Source organism: Papaver somniferum, chromosome 8 (assembly GCF_003573695.1).
Source record: "Papaver somniferum cultivar HN1 chromosome 8, ASM357369v1, whole genome shotgun sequence".
Lineage (NCBI taxonomy): Eukaryota > Viridiplantae > Streptophyta > Magnoliopsida > Ranunculales > Papaveraceae > Papaver > Papaver somniferum.
In genome coordinates this window covers 4,299,107-4,315,397 of record NC_039365.1, presented here as the reverse complement: position 1 = coordinate 4,315,397, position 16,291 = coordinate 4,299,107, and the positions used below count along the sequence as shown (strand labels likewise).

Genomic DNA, 16,291 nt, shown 5'->3' with positions numbered 1-16,291 from the left:
GTGCACATACTTTTAGTCTAAACTTATTGACTATGGAAGTGAAATAGAAAAACTTTATATACAATCTTATTCAAGGGTCTTTGTCTTGACCTAGTTGTGATTATATTAGATTTTATCCATACAGGTTTCTGAACGAAAAAGTTGGTGGTGTACTACCATCTCCTTTTTAATCTTTGACACTTTTTCACATAGGTAAAACATTGTGCATAACCTTCTACTCAAACATTTGAATTTTTGTTATAGGACTGAGTTTCCATAATTGCTTCCAAAAACTAACAATATCCTGATTATACGTGGATATATATATATATATATTTGCAAGCAAAATTAGTTGTGATCTATGTATTTGTTTATGATATCAGTTCCGATTTCCTTTGTTGTCTAACATATGAGTAGCAAGGTAAGGATTATCATCATCATTGGTTTTGGGGATTAGAAGAACTTCTTGCTTTAGAAGCCAGAAGTCATACCAAATTCTAATATTTTCTGAAATTAGTAAAGACTGGAATCTAATTTGAAATTGAAATTTCGAAAAGAAAAAGAAAAGAATAAATAACAATCCAATAGGAAAATTATGTGTAGCACTATAACTACGTCAAAAGGTAAAAATAAAAATAATACCCTATAGTAGGAAAATGGCTACTAGTAGATTCGGGTAGTCACAAACCATCAGGGGTTAGCCCAGTTGGCCAGGAGCCTGACTCTCAAGTAGGAGGTCAGCGGTTCGACTCTCCGCTCAAGTGTTATTTATACTTACTTTAGCATGGGTTCTAGAAGGGACGAGTTTGCTAAGTGGGGGTAAACTGGTGGCTACGCTGCCAGAGGTCTGGACGGGCCTATGCCTTGGGAAAAAAAAAAGAATTCGGGTAGTCACAAACGGGTTCAAAAATCAACTTACCGGCAGTGGATTTGACTGGGTTAAGGATTTTGGCCAAGAATCAAGATACAGTTTGGAAACAAGTAATTGATAATCCATGTTTCCTTTTTTGGTTACGGATTCCAAATTAGAACCTAATTCTAAATCGTGCCTGGAGTATTGACTTATATATATTAATCGTCCCAGTTGCTCTCAAACATACCACTGCTCTTCTAGAAAGAAACATAATTTAGAGAGCTCAAAAGTATTCTTGTGTCCGGTAGTATTATGCTTGTTTTATCAGCTATTATTTACGGGTTAGTCCCGGAAAAGGTCTCTCGTTACATATCATTACTTTGTGAGGCGTAAGTTTGAACAAGTAAATCCATATATCGATATTAACTTCAATGAATTTGGAAATGATAACTGGAAATTATCTAGTCGCGGTTACACGATAATTGATACTTATCTTGATCACGTAAGAGTAGAAGCCGCGAAGCCAATGAAGGGTCCACTACCGAAATTCTTTAACTACTTATTAAGTTTTACCCTGAATGGTGATTTTGAAAGAATTGTTGATGAGTTTCAAGGTATGAAAATGTTGTGGTATTTGAAGAAAACTACAGATCAAAGCAAGTATCGGTCAGAAGGACGAGAGTTGAGGCTACTATTTGATCGAAGAGATCAAGAAACCATTATGAATTGTTATCTAGATCACATCCTGAAAGAAGTTAGCATAATTATGGATATCAGTGTTAGAAGAATGCTTGAAAGACCTTATTTCAGGCTAATTAATTATGGACTGATTAATGAGGTTCTTTATAACGAGAAAAGAAGCAAGTTGAGCTGAAGAAAGGAAGATTCAGTTGGTTCGCAAGAACGATAAGAAAACAAAAAGTTAATGAATGTCCTTAGTCATTAGCAGTATTCGCTAATTATTTTTTCCTTTCCTTTGGATTTGTTTAGTAATTTTACTCCAACATTTTGGTATATCTTCTCTGGTTTTATTTTTCTTCTGTTTCTGTATTTCTTTTATCTTCGACCATAGCTTAAACAATACTAGGAACCTAAGTAATTGGTGGTGTGACATCAAATTTACATGAGAAAGAACAATTGCACATCAAAGACTGCAAAGTAAACATTTAGGTATCAGTTTGTCCAACATCACCAAGCAGTTATGGCGTCAAATAAACCACAAAATCAGTCCTGCAAACAGTATCTCAGACTCATGGTGAAATAAGTCCTGTTACTGTCACTAGTCTAGATGAGCAGCCAATCTTAAAGAGTAGATTATTCAAGTGAAAATGGTGTGTGGATGGGTTGCAACTTGCAAACCAAATAGATGTACAAGATGGCCCCTTAATTAGAATGTCAATGAGGTTGCTTACTTGCGTTGCAGGCATTTTATTTTAGTTTTACTAGAACAGTCATTATTGTGCATCAGTTCCAAAGGAAGAAAAGTCGGCTTATATACCTCAACCCTCGATTCTTGAGTTTGGCCGAGATTGATATCGAAGGAGGTTGTAATGTACTGGAGTCTGGAGCATGATGTTTTATGTAATTTGACCAGGAGTTCACCAGTAATAGCGAGGGGACAATGGCAGAGAGAAGAATTTTAGTTTTAAGGATTTGCTTACTATGAGTGGGTCAGAAGTGTAAGTCATGAAGAGACACTGGCACCACGAGACTATGCAAGCTTAAGTCCAAGATCAACCATACCGCAACATTCAGAGGCTAGAGCGCTTCATCTACAGAAATTCAAAAACCTAATTAAAGTAGAAAACTTTAAGAGATGAAGACTCCAAAAAGGTTTTACTTAATTCTTTTTCATGTGCGTATATTTTAAATAAAAAATTACAGCTAAAGCAATTAACCATAACTGGCAATTAGCTAGAAGCACTTGCTTCTCATTTTTGTTAATCAATATCAAAGTTCTAATATATATTTACTTCGAGGATATATTTTGTGATGTCATTTCAACGAACAGCTGCGGCTTCTTCCTTGAAGAATGTAAGTAGCGCTTCGACGCTCATAACTGTAAGTTCTGCCTTATCTCTAACCCGTCGGCTCACCTACAAACCATTGGCAAAAATTAAATAATTAACAATAGGCAGGACATAATGGATGTAAAGAAAGAATGCTTAAAGTGCAAAGTGAAGTAAGCCAACCGTGTTGTTATTGGCTTCAGCCTCGCCAACCACCAGCATATAGTTCTACCGTGCCAACTGTGCTTCCCGAATCTGCAAATTGCCCAAGAAAGAGAACAAAAGAATTATCACAAAAAAAATTCAAGTAATGTAGCAATAAGGACACGTCATGTAGAACAAGTTAATGATTTCACGTAATCTTAAACTATTTACATTCTGAACAATGCATGGACTCATAAAACTGAGGTTCTTTTTAATTTTTGGAAACAATATACAACGTCTTATTTCAGGGAAAACACTATTAACAACTGCATTGAAGCCTTCAAGTGTCAGACGAAAAAAACAGAAAAAATTCTGGACCTGCAATCCTGAGAAGCACAAAATCTATCAACTCTATTGGATTTTCTGAGAGGAATAAGAAACACACCTTCTTGTCGATCTTTCTATCTGTGATGTCAACATCGACGTAATATCCAGCTTTCTGTATTTGATCTTTCAACTACAAGATAAATACAAGTACCTCGTCATTTAGATGAAAGGAAAAAGCCAAACAAATAGAAAAGATAAGCAGGAAAGACTCTAGCACTTTTAAATTCTTAATTACTACAGAATACAGAATGAGAAACCCAAAACTAAAATGTTTGCATACCCTTGAATTCAACTTATAAACGCCTACACATTTACCAAAACAAGAAACTAAGACACCACCACAAGAGATAAAACTCCAAAAGAAGGCAATCCCCCACTGGCTACCAAAGAACAAACTCCGCAACACCTCAATAGAAACTATCATTTAAGCATACTCATGGGCACTACCAAAGACAGACATACATAGATAATCTATTTTAAGGGTGCCAAACATGTTATGAAACACCACAGTAACATCACTGCATGCTATCTGGCTATGATTGATATATTATACAATTCTCACCTTCAAACCCTGTTACAGCAACTAGCTCAACTGCTCAAGTATACAGCCTTTCACAAATCCTTCTAAGCCCAAGAGATGTAGAACATCCTTCATGGCAATTATTTAGAGTGAAGTGTTTTACGATTAGAATTTCATATTTTTAAAACTTATCTTTTTAAAAATTTATTATTTTCAAAGTTAGGTTAATTAGAGTTTTATTAGGAATATGAGTATTATTGATTTCCCTAACAATAGGAGACAAATCTCTTGCAGTTGTGTATCTTATTATATTGTTGAACGAAAATTATAATTATATAGTCTTGTAATGAACGTAATGGAGAAAGAAAGACGTTACTAGTCGATGCTACTTACTTTTAGGGCATATGCATTCGATTTTTCTGATATAGGGCACACAATAGCTTGTCTTGGACTGAGCCAAAAAGGCACTTTCCTTTATAATGTTCTAATAATATGGCAAACGTACGTTCCACAGATCCAAGGATAGCCCTGTGTATTATGACAGGTTTTTCCCTAAGCGCTTCATCTTCCGCTGAATAAGAGAGGTTGAATCGACACGGCAGTTGAAAGTCCAGCTGCAACGCAAGCATTACCCAATTAACCATCAAATGGTAGTTCCAGTAGAGAAAGATAAGCAAAATGAAAAAGATACATGAAGGGAAAACGAGGAAACCCAAATGCTTAGAAATACTGACCTGCAATGTTGCACACTGGAACTTCCTCTTTAGAGCATCAAAAACGCCAATATCTATTTTGGGTCCATAAAAGGCACCATCTCCCTCATTTATCTGCAAAACATAAGTGCATAAACAGCTACTGAGAAAAATGAAATTTTAAGTAAAACAAAAAGAATCATATACAAAATTGTGGAATATGTACAATATCATCATTGATGAACATAATTATATAGATTATTACGTAGCAACTAGATCAGTAAAACAATCAGCATTCGTTTACTTTAATTTGAAACCTCCAATCGAGATTCTATTGACTCTGATGCTGCAATATCCAGAACAATGGACCCAAATCATACTAATTCAGAACTCATCTCCATTGTGAGACATAAGTTTCTCTTGTAATGAACTTTCCATATGTTTTCCGTTGTATCCTACCTTAGGAATTAAATGACTACCTAAAAAATGAACACTGAAGATCCCAGATAAAACACGGACTGGCACCTCAAATTATTTGGCAATCTAAAGAAACAGAAAGAGACCCCAATGGGGAAGCGAATCAACTCGTATCACCAGACTTTATAAAACACAGCAGGAAATTAACAGAGAAAACTAAACAGAATAAAGAAGCCGCCTACTCAGAATCATTTATACATGTATAGATGGTGACAATAAATTTAAATGTGTAATGTGCACAAGTCGTGATTTATTAGCAACTCATGTCTATATGGATGTACTCGATGGTCGCATTTGCATCTAGGATGCTGAAGTTGGGTAAACATGGCCAACATCTCTATGTTGTCAATGGCTCATGTTAAACATTTTATGTGTCACATATTCTGCACGGTGATTGATTTAAGTCACATGGGGATAACACTTGGGATTTTGGTTTGGTGGTTTACAACACTTGTGGAAACATCTCCAAGAGTCCAATGAAACTTTCAGAAAATCGAGAATTGTGCTAGCGGCGTTAAAGTCGGAGTTAACGAGTCATACGTTACCTATTATATTCAATGTTCGGTTATGTGTTAATGGGACAACTACTAACATCCCAGGACAGGCACTCAATCAGAGTAGTGTAAGCTTTGGAAATTCTAGAAATAGATACCAAGATTCAAAAATAGTTGGAGCCAAAATATAATAACTCACCTTCCATGGCCTACCAAACTCATTCAGTGCTTCAGAGAGAGCACTTTCAGCTTTATCCCAGGTTGATATTTCTCCTAGGTATTTCTCTGGTCTCTGTACAGAGAACAGATACACAATGAATTCAAGTTATTCACTTCATATAACCGTAAGAAAAAGAATACCGATCGGAAACAAAAAGATTAAGTTGTAACCTAGGCAAGTACGGCATAATAATTTCTAGCAAGGTCGTAATTAAACAACATCTTCATCCAAGCCAGGTCGTAGTTCCTGATTCATCTAGGATGAGATATGAAGTGAAACTACTATATTCTCACACTGTAGCAGTCGCCTACGCACCAATACGACCAATTTAACGTCTTAATATTTTCAAATCAAATGCTGGAACCCTAATTTAACCCCATGAAAATGAATACAGCCAGCACAGTTTCTTACCGTTGATAGTTCTAGCTCAAAAGTAAACCCAAAAACGTCATATGTGTATCTTATAAATTCTAAGACACCCTTGACTTCATCCTTTATCTGGGATTCCCTACAGAAGATATGAGCATCATCCTGCTGGAATCTCCTAACACGTGTCAATCCAGTCAGTGCCCCACTTGCTTCATTTCTATGCAAGACACCAAAATCCGCCAGCCGGAGAGGTAATTCTCTATAAGAACGAACTCTATAGCCAAACATCAAGCAGTGACCAGGGCAGTTCATCGGCTTAAGGCCAAACTCTTGTTTCTCAATCTCAAACACAAACATGTTCTCTTTATAGTTTGCAGCATGACCAGAAGTTTCCCAGAGTTGCATATTATACATATTTGGTGTTACAACCTGCCAAGGAAAACTAAAAAATGAGATACAGAGCCACTTAACATCACAAATTTCAGTTAGAAGGAGAACAAGAAATAGAGTTTAACCTCTTCATAACCCCTCTCCCAGTATTGAACTTTTATGAAATCCACTAATTTGTCGTATATGCGAGTTCCATAAGGCGAGAAAAACCAGCTTCCTGGGCTAAAGGGGTGATAACAGAAAAGCTCTTGTTTAGCTCCCAATAATCTATGGTCTTACTTCTTTGCTTCCTCCAGCTTGGTGAGATATTCCTGCAATAGAGTTTCCAGTTGAAGAAGTCACTAACCTTGTTCGGACAGTGGTACAAATCAGAAAAGAGTGGCATGAAAAACGTGTCCATTCTTAAAATTTGCAAGACACCATGCAATACTGTTAAATCTTAGTAAAAGAAACAGTAGCAAAACATCCATCTACGCAGAAAAACAAACATTCTAAAAACTAAAATGCTCTTCTTACATAGAAATGATGTTAACATACAAATTTGCTATCAACTCAAGCAATCATAAATTGATACAGATATCTAATATATGATCCAAAGAGACCGGAAAAGATGGTTAACAACAATGCAGTTCATCAAAATATATTTTATATACTAAGTAGGTCAATAAATCCAAGGTACCTTCAAGCGTTTATCATCTGGATATGATATCCCGTAAACTCTTTGCAAACTTTCTCGCTCCTTATTTCCTCTCCAATAAGCAGAGGAAGCCTGAAATTTTGTGCACATAGGTCAATATAGTGCTTTTGTGACGGATAATAGGACTTACACGGAGAAATAGACCAAGCAAAAACTTATTTGAGCATGTGATCATTACCTTTAAACAGGCAAACGCCTTCACAAATGATATGTTTGGTATATGAGGCCCACGACACAAATCAACCAAGGGTCCACATCTATAAACAGTGATCGTCTTGTCTTCTGGCAACTCCTGAATGATTTCAACCTACACAAGGCATTTAACTTCTTTGCTTTATTCATACAGGCGCGCAGGTAAAAGGTAATACCATACAGAAAGAACTGCTCACACGAGAAAAAGCAATCTAGGGTGAAGTGTAAGAGTACATCATGAGAACACCTACCTTAAAATTGTCTTCTGAAAACATCTCCAGCGCTTGCTGCTTTGTAACCTCAATGCGCTCAAATGGTTGTTTCTCCTGCAATATAAAGGAAGAATGAGCTATAAAAAAAGATGCTAGCAACACAGAGATTTCACCATACACTTGGAGAAAACTAGTGACTTGTTATGTGGCTAGGTAAGCCTTACAGTATTCCCTGCACAGGAGAATGTTGACATGTGTTTTCATACCTCATTCGTAAGATCTTTGCCAGCTCAAAGAAAAACTGTAGTTATAAGTGCTCAAATCAGGTGATAATTGGCATGTAAACTAAATTGCTCTGGGAGACGGAACAACTCAGATCAGCATTATTTTGTATGCTTCTTCAGCATTCTACTCCCCCAACTGTTTGCTAATTTTAGACAGGAAAACGAGTGTGTTCTATTGTCGATTTTATTAACTGGTGTAATATTTAGTACTTGCTAGTGAAGCATTAACCAGATTATACAAACTAGGATGCATCAAAATGGTCCTCTACAGACCACTATTCTCTGGAGATCATAATATAAGCTGTAGCTTAAGAAAAGTTTAGCAGCACGGCATATATCTCTAAAAAGCCTGTAAGTCACAATTATTGCATTGAACAAGCATCTCCGCCATTCACTTGGCAATAAACGAGAAACGCTCATATAATGGACAAGCAAGCAGTGTCACGTTTGAACTTCAAAACAAAATAAAAAGCAGACGAAGTCCCAAATGTGGTGCTAGAAGACAAGTTATGCTTTCAAGATAAATTCAAGTTTCTAAAAAAGAGAGAATAACGTACCGCAACAGCTTTCTCGGCTGCATTCTTGATGATTTTAACGTGATCCTCATTCAATCCAAGATCACCATAAAATGCATCATAGTAGAATCCCTACACAAATGGAAATTAAAATTTGAATAAGCTGACCCGCTCAAACTGGGTAATTAACTACCACGCCATATCAAAAATTGCAATACTGATGAACCAAAGAAATTGATACATGTAAATGGTAAGTATTGCGATGACTACCAAAAACCAGCACGGTGCATGCTGTTAGATAAAAATGATTATCAATCCAAACTGATAACTCTGAATTATATTTAATAATTCGCCTCACACATCCAAAATCGAGCTAAACAAAGTAAATGTAAAAAAACATACTTCCATAACCATCCCAACTTGGTAACAAAAACACTGAGCAAAGCAAAATTCATTCATCATTTACCAGTCTTTTATGCCCATTCCTATTCCTATTAAACAATAACTCCATGTACGTATTATATAACATCAATGTCATTACCTCTCCTCTTGTGGTGCATGGACCAATACACAGCTTGCATCCATACTGCCTCTCAAGTGCCTGTAAATAAACAAAACACCCAAAAACACTATCAGACCACAACCTCGCCAACAACTTCAAAAACCTTTGGTACAAAAACAACCCCCACTTACCTCTCCAAGAATATGAGCACTTGAATGCCAAAATGTATCCCTCCCTTCATCACTATCAAAAGTAAACAATCTGAGTTTACAGTCACCTTCAAAGGGTCTCCCCATATCCCACAGACTTCCATTCACTTCAGATATCAATATTGGCTTCGACTTCAACTCTTTAGCTGTGTAAATCTCCTTGGCAATATCATCTGGCGTTGTTACCCATTTTTTTCCACCCTTTAAAATATTGCCATGATCAGGCAATGTTATTCTTAAAAACACAACAATCAAATTCTTAAATCAAATTACTTACCAAATTAAAAAACTAGGGCATAATAATTTAATTAAACCCAAAATAGAGAAGATAAATTAAATTAGGGTTTTAGATGATCTTACTTGATAGATTCACCACCAATAACTTGATGTTGATTGGCTTGTTCAATTTTGATAGACTCAAACAACTTGATACGTTTTTCTGTAACGGAATCCAGATAAGCTTCGTCTTTTGCAACATTACTGAATTACAACAGTCTTTAGATTTCAATTTCTTCTTGTTCTTCCCATTAACGTTATTGTTACTGGATTCTGGTGGTGTTTCTCCCATACTATCGATCGGTAAAGAAGAAATCGGGTTGAGAAGAGATGCTGGTTCCATTAGTGAAGGGGGAAATCTGAAACCCTAGCTAACAAATATAGAGAGCAGGAAACGGGGACAGTGATAAAGATGCTTTTACAGGGGTATATTGGATTGGGATTTAGATAGATATCTAACAATTCTAAACACTCTTAGGCATTCAATTAGGATATGTCAAGATTCATATTAGGATATGTCAAGATTCATGAAATATCCGAGGTATTCAATTAGGATATGTCAGGAATTTTAAAATATCTTAGCTATTCAATTCATTTAAGATTTTTTAAGATAGTTGAGAAGAAGAATATATCAGGATTATTATGGATATTTATAGGCAAATTATGCATATTATTATCTCGTTATAATCTCAATCCAAACCGCAAGAATTACACGGATTGTAGTGGACAATTTTTTTTTCTTTTTTTTTATCACATCATATTATGTCTTTTCCCCACCACTACCATACACCACCAACCAACACTAGCACCACCATCGCCACCGACCACCACCACTACTTACCACCACCATCGCCACCACACACCACCAATACTAGCGCCACCACCAACAACAACCACCACTGTCGACCATCGTCACCGACCACCACCAACAACAACAACCACCACCACTACAAATACCACACCACCACCATCACCTCAATTTTATTGATGGGTTTTTTTTTTTTGAAAGGGAAAAATGATCTTCACTTCTTATAAATCTAAATTAATCTTAACTCAATCAAATATAATCCAAATTATATATCTATAAGAATCTATAAGATTCTTTTAAGAAACCTTATAAATCTACTAGATTCAGGTAAACTAGTATCTGTTCTTATCCATATAAATCCTGATCCAATACACCCCTGTTAACCTAAGGGCGATTTTGTTTTTTTTTTTCTTTTTTTTTTCTTCTTTTTTGGTAAGCTGGATTCATTGCACGATTAAATGGGCCGGGGGAGATCCCTTCCTCTGACATCGAGGGTGAGCATTGGGTTCCACTCATGGGTTCGGTGCCACCAAATCAAATCCATCAAAATGGCTGGTGCTAGATTTGCGTCCACAGGACCACATCCAGTCTATCACATGTATATTGGTGGGTGCGCATTGGATTTGGGTAAATCTATGGATTTCAAAATTTTTTACAAAAAAATGAAAAGTAAGTTATAAAATAAAACACTAAAATTTGAATAATTTATAAAAATGTAAAAGAGGTTAGAAAAATTCCTTATAAAGAGAAATCAATCTTAAATCTTTAAGTTGGAACGATGTTGTGTTGGTTATTATCTGCGAATTGTTACAAAAGAAACAATTAGGATAGGAAAAAAAAACTAACACATATATAATTTATAACTTACAAAATCATCCCTATGATGAGGATGCCAAATACACTATAATCTTTTTGGATCAACCTATTCAAACATAATTGTATAGTCTTTTCGATTTAATAAAGATTAAAGACTATCTTAAACAAGTTGATCAATCGTACAAGTGAAAATACTTTAATTATAATATAAAGACAATTATACTGCGGAAATAAAGTGAAGCATACAACAGAATTTTGTTAATGAGGAAGATTACAATCTTGTAGAAAACCCGGGGATCTAGTCCAATTTTGAATATTCAATGAATGGAGATGCTACAAAAATTAAACCTGCAATTTCGTGTAGACGAGACCAACAAATTTAAAATCCTAGTTACTCAGCTTCAATGATATTTTTGTTTTCATAACATGTAGCAGAACCTGAGTTCTCAATTATACCTTAGAATACTAGATATCCTAGCAAAACAATTTTTTTCTTTTAGGACTAGATCTAGTAGATCTTCTTAATGATTGACAATAACTTCTGCTACCAATCTTTCAACTGGTAAGACAAGATTCCTTTTGAATCATATTCCAAATGCTTAAAGGATCAAAATTTTTTGGTAACCAAATTCACCTTTCCCAATCACAATGCTGAAATATATGATAAAGTCCCCAGTTTAGGATCGTCCATTTAAGATCAATTACAAGATCTGAAACTCCTCTGTTAAGAGATCAATCAAGACAATGACTACCGAAATAATCAATCTTGATCACAAGGTTTATGATTAACTCACAAACAACTTGTAGATCTCAAAAGACTTATGTTTATCGAAATAAACAGCCTTTTAATCCCGGAAAATCAAATCACATGAAGTCACACCAAGATCAAAACAAAAGAACAAAGTCTCCCAATCTTCAAAGTCTTCAGTGTATGATTAATCTTTAAAGTAACAACATGCAAAACAAATAACTTGATTCCTCTATTGATTTGTCGCACATAATGGAAAATCAATAGATCTGTATAGTAGTCAAACCTTGAAGTTCTTGAGTGCCTTATATCATAAGAGAATGACCATGGAATAAACAAAATCTTATCCATAAGATATCTGACTCGTTAGTTCTTAATCAAATAATAATCAAAGAAAACTAATATAACAATATGATTCTAAGTTCTCACCAACAGTACTCGTAGATGCTTCTTGATCCCAAAGAAGTCTTCACCTAATTAGATTACTCTCCTCTAAAATTAAGTATTCAAAGAATACTTAGTATTACAAGTAATATTGCAGTCGGCTTCCAGCAGTGACTACAAGATGAAGTGCCTGCCTCGGGATCAAGTTTTTAAGTTGAACAAACTTCTGTACTTATAGACTAACGTAGTTTGGATACCAAGTAATTACCAAATTCTGAAGATTCTCAAAGATATGCAATAAGTACATATTTTCGGTTTTGTTAAAATTACAACTAATATCCAACTAATATAGTTTGAGTATCAAGGAATATATTTAAACAACAAAATAAAAGATTTGTGCATGTTCAAATTACACATAATGTCGACATCTTGAACTTTCCTATTATGCAAACCCAATTTCCAAAATCACACAAACCCCAACATGTACGTGACATTAGAACTCGGTTTCGCTTAAGGGATCGGTTCTACCTTATAAAGATAGATAGGTAGGGATTGTTTCTACCTTCATTCCCCAAATAGGTTGGGATCCGTTCTACCGTATAAGAATATATAGGTAGGGATCTGTTCAACTCTATAAAGATAAATAGGTAGCGATCAGTCATGCCTTGGATCTTCATTAAAAACCGTACCACCAATCCGCTTGATTTCTTTCAATTAAGAAACAAGTTCGTAAGTATATTTCCTTAAACTCATGTAACCAACATAGTTTTTTATGTATGAAATCAATCCTAAGTTCATTATACAATCTAGGAACAGGTTAGAAATATTATGTCGATGACACAATTACGAAGTTCAAAATATAAGCGATATACTTGGTAACTCAATATACCAAAGTTGTAAAACAACTTGCATATTCTTTCTTGAAACTTTGATCATAATAAGATGATCAAGTCTATAATACTAGAGTTTCATATATATATATATATATAACTTCGCTTGTTATGTTTTCAATGAATAAAGACTTGATGGAAACAAGATAAAAACAGAACAAGTTAAGTATGTAGTACTAATATTAAGCTGAAGGATAATGTCTTTGTTGTCTTCAATCCATCTTCAGATCTTCGTGAGTAACTAGAGAAAGTTTCAATATTTCTATCATTCCTAGTCTAACCTAATGAAGTTGGTCCTAGTTCATTTATTAAGAAATCCATATTCTCGAATTTTTGAGCAAAACACTCGAGTTTTGGAACTAAATATAACAATCAAACTTGACATACCAACACTTGGTGGGTTCAATCGAGCAATGCTCTGACATAAAATTTTCATTTACCCGTAACCTAGCGGGTGAGGGTGTCAAATGGATTTTTGGACTCGTACCCATACCCAAACCAATATTTATTAGGTTTTCAAAAATGCATCCATGTCCAACACACTCATAAACCGGTTGGGTGTTTGGCTGGTTGGTTGGATCGGATTGGCGGGTTTGGGTTCAGATGCTCACCCCTATTCCTGTAACACAATAGTAAAAAGATCAGGAGGATTAAATAACCATTCATTATATAAGGATTCATTAGTTTCCTTCTTGCAAAGAACAACTTCATTACCTTCTTTAAACTTTTGTACAACTATTACACGGTCAAACTGAGATATCAAAAAATTAACATCAGCCGAAACATTGGCCTTATTTGATAAAATTTATGATTATAGATAATCATAAATTGATAAATGATTTTGATATAATCATTTTTAAAATAAAATTTTCCAAACACTTTTTTTCAAATAATTGATTATCTTAGAATGATGATCTTAAAAAGGAGAGGAAAGAACAATGATCTTGGATTTTTTTTAGTCCTATGTAGTTTGTATGTCTCTTTCTTGATATTTTAGAAAAAATAAGAAGAAAAAATTCAACTTTGTTATAGGGCCTACGTCCCATGGATGTGCGGTCCATTAGATGACTAGGGTTTTGCCATCTTATATATATAAAGAACATTATACCTATGTATTATCTCTCTGCCTCTTTTACTAATAAGAAGTTCCCCTTTCTCTTTCTCTTGGTTTTACCTAATTATAATTCCAAAACGTTATCAGCACGAGCTCTAACCCAGTAGCATAAAATCTTTTTTTTTTACATTCAGTGGATAGTACCTCGGGAAGATTCATCATATTCGGTACTTGTGTTCTAGTTTTTATTCTCTCTCAATCGTATGGATAAGAAGGTATACCTAAACCCGTTTTTTTTATTTTTCTGCTATTGTATCTCTGCTTGCTAGGTTGCCATGATGACTTTCACTGATTGATTTGACTCTACTGCTTTTATTAAGTGAGAGATTTTTTTTTATAATATATTCTATAACAAGCAATGATTCCATGTATGTTTTGTGAAGTGATTGATTGATTAAGTTTTTTTTTTTTATTAATTGAAATCTGATTGCATGTGCTTGTCTGTGTAAGAAACTGTGAATACGATATTTATTTTATTTTATTTTTTTAAAACCATGAATACGATTTGTCTTAATCTGTTCTGTTATTGGTGCTCCTGTTTCGTCTTGACATCAATTATTATTATATTATATATCTAATATAAGAATATGATTTCTGTACATGTATTCGTCTTTATTAGCAGATCTATGATGTCTTTTTTCCTATGTCGTAGGCTATATGTTGTTAATTAGTGTGTTTGATGTGATGTGGAAGATGTCTTCTATGCTTTAAGAAGTAAAACTATTTATATTTTCCATGTGCAATCCACATATGCATGTATGCTTCCCATGTTTTCTTTTTTGGTTTGTGAGTGACGGTTTCATCTTGTTTGAGAATTTGTTTTATTTTATTTCATTATGTATCTACATGATCTAGAATAGTGTGTATAGTCTAGATTCTGTACTTTAGACGTTTCTTGTGTGCCATGTATGAATGATTCTCTCATATTTAGTTATTATTTTCCTTTATTAAAGATAATGATATAATATATTATCTTGTTTATTAGGAATTATGTATCTTTGTTTATAATAAGAGAGCCCAAAAATGCCACATGGTGTACACTCTGATTTGTAGTGAAGCCATGTCATCACCTTTTTCCAAGTCATTTCCATGTCATCGACATCCTAAAAGTCACAACATCCTAAAACACACAACTGGCAACCAAAATACGGTTTCACATGTCCTTAGAAAAGCCGTTCTTCAAAAATCCTTTCAAAAGCACCTCCTTACAAATTATTTCTCCATAAAATAATTCATACTAGGAAAACCTCATTAGAAACGGTTAGGAGAACACATATCCAGGGAACCTATAAAAATTAATGCATACAAAGTTGCATAACCCTAGCATAATATGGTTTCATGAGAAAAAACAACGATTACGAATGGAATCTTTAATTTCAGGGAAAAGAAGACACACGGCTTGCACACTACGAAACCTGCAAAAACAAATAGAGTCGGGAAACATCCGCCGCAATTGAAGATATGTAAAGCAAAGATATAGACAATCAACCAGCAATTAAGTGGGTATTTTTTCATTATTATCAAGCAGTGACGGTTGATGCTTTCAGGATGAAAATTTCATGAATACAGTGAGTATATAGTGGATCGATGCTTAAAGAAACTTTTAAGACGTAAGAGAGATACTCAATACAAAAAATCTGTACGTGAGTGCAGAAGTAAAAGAGGTATTAAATGGACCTAGAGAAAATCAAGCACGCCGATAGTTTTTTTTTTTGTTTTGTTTTTTAATCAGAAGCACGTCAATATAGTTTGTGATTCAAATAGAATGCATCAATGGGATAGAGCAAGAAACTAGTTTCCCAAATAACAAATCTACATGGCTTAGATCTAATGTTCGCCGACAAAATGTTAACGATAACTTCATCTACTTCCAGTTTTTGTTAAGTAATTACATATAACATGAATGATATTCATAACTTGATTGTTGAACTTTTCACAGAGACATCAAACACATGAAATAATTTTTGAAGACTATAGACGGATCCATAGATCAAAACTAGTAGAAGGGAATATATTTTTCATCGAAACTTCGAAATTGAAGAATCCTATAGATTTTAATGACCCTTCATGAATGAATATAAGTTTTTTTTTGAGAGGATACGGAAAACTA

At 34.5% G+C, this 16,291-nt stretch overlaps 1 pseudogene; it reads right to left on the bottom strand.

Moving 5' to 3' along the window:
• Nucleotides 1–2,656: 2,656 nt before the first annotated feature.
• On the bottom strand, nucleotides 2,657–10,236 carry LOC113304958 (annotated as a pseudogene).
• Nucleotides 10,237–16,291: the final 6,055 nt, after the last annotated feature.